Source organism: Malus domestica, chromosome 01, assembly GCF_042453785.1.
Source record: "Malus domestica chromosome 01, GDT2T_hap1".
Classification (NCBI taxonomy): Eukaryota; Viridiplantae; Streptophyta; class Magnoliopsida; order Rosales; family Rosaceae; genus Malus; species Malus domestica.
In genome coordinates this window covers 15,716,699-15,722,129 of record NC_091661.1, presented here as the reverse complement: position 1 = coordinate 15,722,129, position 5,431 = coordinate 15,716,699, and the positions used below count along the sequence as shown (strand labels likewise).

Here is a 5,431-nt window from a genome sequence, read left to right as displayed (position 1 = left end):
ATCTTTCTAGTTGAAATTCCTCTCCTTCACCCTTTGCATGTTGAATTTCACATCATCATCATCTCCTGGAGTTTGGTTCTGTTGACCCTAAAAACTACCAAGCCTACGTGGCGTGCAGGCCGAGTAATCTATGAGCTAACTACGTCCTTCGGTTGAATGCGGGGCGTGCCAACTTGTCGGCCGAGCTTGGCCGAGGAGTAAAATTAGTTGATGTTGCGTTGGGTGTGCTGCTGACTTCTAAATCTCATGACTGGGGCTGAGGAAGGAACACTCTCGGCCTTCGGGTTCTAGAGCCTGAAGACAGGGCTGTTACTTCTGCGAAGTTTGTTGATGCACAAAACCGGAGGTCTTGGTACAACGTAAATTCGACCGTGAATCTGCAAGTAATATAAATAACACAAGATGTATCGTGGTTCACCCCAAGGTTTGGGCTACGTCCACACTGATTATGTATTTATGAGAGGATTGTGAGGGAGAGAAACCTCTGTAATGTGAGAGGAGATGTGAGAGGGTGAGGGGGGGCTTTAGGCCTAAGAGTTGGCCTCCCCTAATTGTGAAGGTGAGGGGTCCTTTTATAGAATAAGGACTCCTCACTTATTACATATTTGCCCCTTCCTTTATCACATAATTACATTTAAGTCCCTCAAGTATTTGTACGATATCTAAATACGAGGCCCTAAATATGGTATAAACAGTAGTCCCCCAAGTCTTCAGTCAAGAGAGTCTTTTGGCTAGATACTTGAAATTCAGTCCATGTGTGAGCCGAAGTAACTAGATGTCTTCTTGAACTGGTACTTGATATGAGGTGGTGCTCAAAGTGAAATAATGCTCAACTATAAGTAGCACATGTTGTGAGGCTGCTCAGCTTGTGCTTATGTTGCCTTGGTTGGCTCAACTTGTGGCGCTTGAAGGTGGGGGGGTCCCTTTTATAGAATAAGGGCTCACTTCTCAATACATAAATGATGGGCTAGAGTTGATGCTCGTGGCAAGGTGGTTGCTCAGTAGGCGGTGATGCTCTAAAAATGGTGGTGAGGGAGTCCATTTTATAGAATAAGGGCTCGCTCCTCGATACAAAAGTGATGGGTTAGGAGTGATGCTTGCGACGAGGCGGTTGCTTAGCTGGTGACGATGCTCTCTAATGGTGGTGAGGGAGTCCTTTTTATAGAATAAGGGATCGCTCCTCAATACATAAGTGATGGGTTAGAAGTGATGCTCGCGGCGAGGCGGTTGCTCAGCTGGTGGCGTTGCTCTCTAATGAAGGTGAGGGAGTCCCTTTTATAAAATAAGGGCTCACTCCACAGTACATGAATAATGGGTGCTCTCTAATGAAAGTGAGGAAGTCCCTTTTATAGAATAAGGGCTCGCTCCTTAATACATAAACAATGGGCTAAGTCTTCCAAGTATTTTTCATGAGGCCCAGTTGAGGCCCAATATATGGTACATAATGTAGTCCCCCAAGTCTTCGGTCAATAGAGTCTGTTAGCTGGAGACTTCAAATTGAATCCGTGTACGGGCCGAAGTGGTGGTTGTTCGGATGTGGTATTTGTATACCCTACACTGAAGCTTTGTAGGTGAAGCTTTGCAAGTGAAGCTTTTGAAGCTAGAGCTCTGTAAATGACGCTTTTAAAGCTAGAGTCTTGTAAATGAAGCTTTTAAAGCTGATTGACATGAGTAATGCTCATGAATGTTTATGTTGATTGACATGAGTGATGCTCATGGATGTTGACATGAGTGATGCTCATGGATGTTGACATGAGTGATGCTCATGAATGTTAACATGAGTGATGCTCATGATTGTTGACATGAATGATGGTCATGAATGTTTATGTATAATTGTCATGAATGATGCTCATGAATGTTTATGTGTGAATGACATGAGTAATGCTCATGTATAATTTGGAGTACCGGGCGTACTTTTGATCACCTAGTTGGTGGTATGAAGGAGAGTACGGGTTATACATTTCATCACTTGGTTGGTGGCATGAATGGCTAGTTGCCAAATGATTTTAGAGTATGGATTGTACATTTCATCACCTGGTTGGTGGCATGAATGGCTAGTTGCCAAATGATATTAGAGTACGGGTTGTACATTTCATCACCTGGTTGGTGGTAATAGCAGCGGGTTGCCGAATAATTGTGGAGTACTGGGCGTACTTTTGATAACTTGGTTGGTGCTATTTTAGGCTTATGGGCCTTTGCTCTCCACACAACATTCCAGCCCATTTATTTTGGGCTTAGCTGTTTTTTTTTTTTTTTTTTTTACCCTCTGATGGGGTTTATACAGATGTCTCCGAAAGATAAGAAAAATAATTTACACCATTTAGAAACAAGAAAAGTAAACCACATCATTCTGGTGGGATGTTTATTCCTTGTTTTTGCCTTCTGCTTTTACGTTCTGCTTTCCGTCGCACTCTCTCTGTCTCTTCACCTGGTAGACAAAAGGAATTGTAATAATAGGAATCTTATAATTTTTCCCCTTTTCTTCTTTTCTCTTTTCCTTTTCTGCTTTACTTTTGCTTTTGCTTTGTAGAGTGATGGGCCTTTCTTTTTCTTTGCTTGGTGGTTGAGCTGGCAGGGATGGCTTCCACTTGGTGACGCTGTTCCTTTCCACTTTGGAAAGCAGCCAGCTTATGCACTCCTCATTTGTAAAAGCAAGACGACACCGTAGGGAAATGATATAGCTGCTTATGAAATCGTTTCCACGCACCATTATCAGGAAAAGCAATGGATATATTGTCGAAATCAGGAAGCTGCTGGAGCCTATTTTTAAGCAAAGGGATCTCGTTTTCAAAGCACGGTAAGATATTATCACCAACGTAAAACTGCTCCTGCAAGGCATGGATATCATAGATAACTAAACTAGTAGGCCCTCCCATCGAAATTGGAATATTTGACAAGACCCTGGCAAACATGAAAGCGGTGGCAACATCTCTATCATCCTCCATACGCGACGGGGAGCTAAACGAGGCAAGAAACGCCACATGTTGCCCTCGAATTCCACGAGCATTGGGTCTGAAAATGTTGGGGAATCCATCATCAAATTTCTTCTAAGTAATGCTACAGAGCTCGATGGAGTTGGACTGGGCCGCGACATTCTCGGTGAGGGCTTTTGGTCTCAGCGCCGTAGAAGAAGCAAACCTTATTCGCCTTTTTCACCGTCGAATTAGAAGCCATTGACCATTGGGGTTCTTGGAGATTCCCTCAGGGGAACGAAAACCCAGATCCAAAAATGCTTATTGAAGGCTGAATCTTCCTCCTCTGGCTCGGAGAACGGCAGTGGCATCGTGAAGAATAGGGGTGATGGTCCAGCCCCAGTGGATCCGACCCGCCTGGACCACAGCAGCCAAGTCCTTGTGCAAGCTCTCTAACCCCCACTTAGACTGCGCCAACACCATCAACGCCTCCACCCTATTCTTTCCTCAGTGTGCGAGAACCAGTAGCAGAGCAAAGAGGAAAGGTGATTACTGCCCCCGGTCCAAGTGAGAATTTTCTCGCTCGATCTGCGAAATAGGTGATTTTGCTTATCTGAATCTAATTGGGATCTGGGTTACGAATTCGAAGAAGAAGATTCCCCCAATTGAAACACGATTTCAAGGCTCACGGGTTTCTGCCGATGCACCACAGATGGCGTCGCTTTGTTCTTCATGTAATTCATGCGCATAAACCTATCTGGGTACGAATTGAAACCCTCCTGCTCACCGTCCTCCACGTAATCAATATGACCGCCGAGGGTGTTGCAGTTCGGGACGAGGAGGACAGAGCAAGCGATGGCATCTTCGGCGAGCTTGGCTTGCTCGAGGGTGTTAACCTCGACAATGGCGCCGCCGTGAGCGCAACGACGTCGTCTGCGAAGGCCGATGAGGCAAGGAGCAGGGTTTGGCCTCCGAAAGCGAACAGAGTCTTCGAGCTCGCCATCATTTCAAACTTTCTGAACATAATCTTCTCTCCCCCTCCTCTGTCATGAAAATAGTGATTATAACTAACAAATGATGGTAGAGAGAGAGAGGAAGTGTGAGAGAGGGAGCTGGGTTTCCTTGGTGTCGAGAGATTACAAGGACAGAGATGGAGGGGAGAGCACAGGTGTCGGATGTTGCTTTTGATTCGGTAATTGCAATTTGGATGTTGCCTTTGTCACTGTTGTTTTCTTTTTCTTCAAAATAGAGATATGGGCTTTTCTGGGTATCTCAGGATTTTTAGAGAGAGAGAGTGGTGTTCTTGGTTTTTTGTGATTTTGCAGATTCATAGTGGAGGTAAAAAAAATGAAAGAGAACCGACACAACTTTTCGTATCGATTCCCACAGACGGCGTCAAATGTTGATGCACAAAACCGGAGGTCTTGGTACAATGTAAATCCGACCGTGAATCTGCAAATAATGTAAATAACACAAGATGTATCGTAGTTCACCCTAAACTTTGGGCTACGTCCACACTGCTTATGTATTTATGAGAGGATTGTGAGGGAGAGAAACCTCTGTAATGTGAGAGGAGATGTGAGAGGGTGAGGGGGGCTTTAGGCCTAAGAGTTGGCCTCCCTAATTGTGAGGGTGAGGGGTCCTTTTATAGAAAAATGACTCCTCACTTATTACATATTTGCCCCTTCCTTTATCACATAATTACATTTAAGTCCCTCGAGTATTTGTACGAGATCTAAATACGAGGCCCTAAATATGGTATAAACAAAGTTCAATATCAAATTCGGCTTTCAATGTGCCGAATGTAATAACTTGTAACACCTCACTTCACCGAGAAGGCTAATGAGATAACCTCGACTAATAAGGATTCGGAAATCCTTTTCGACTGAAACTTGGATAGATAACCAGTCACCCTCGACGCAATGCTATTTATGCCGACTGAAGATGCTGTGAGACCGGCTGGTTCTACGGTGACAGTGCTATTTATGCCGACTGAAGATATCACTGATTGCCTTCACAGTGATGTTTATCCAAACTGAAGGTGTGTCGGTGAAAAAAAGAAAAGGAAAAAGTCTCAAGGTTGTTGAGAGAATTTGCGCATGGCAGTTGTGTGTTGAATTGAAGGTCCTTGAATGTGCACTGAGCCCTGTATTTATAGGGTTGGATATCTGCTTGGCATGTGTTGTAAAGCTGCTGCCAACATCAAAGCTTCCTCCTTCATAACAATCTCTTGCAAAACAAAAGATTGTTATGCTTTATCACTTACCAGCACAAATATCAATTATAAGCACGACACTACCTCGTGCTAATTAATAATAATTAATAACATATATCTTTTGTGCTGATAAGAACTCTGACTTGAAATATGCCAAAGATATGCATGCATAGCTGGCCAAGGGAGCACACGTGGAAGTCATCAACGGTTGAAATAAAAACCCCAAAATTCCAAGAGTGCAGGCCATTTAATGATCATGACTCATCAATTGCCTTCCATGTGGAGACCATCAAAATGTTTCCTT

The 5,431-nt window shown here is 43.9% G+C and overlaps 1 pseudogene; it reads right to left on the bottom strand.

The window, feature by feature from the left end:
- Window positions 1-2,103: 2,103 nt before the first annotated feature.
- On the bottom strand, window positions 2,104-5,133 carry LOC114820618 (ribose-phosphate pyrophosphokinase 3, chloroplastic-like; annotated as a pseudogene).
- Between the last annotated feature and the right edge of the window lie 298 nt (window positions 5,134-5,431).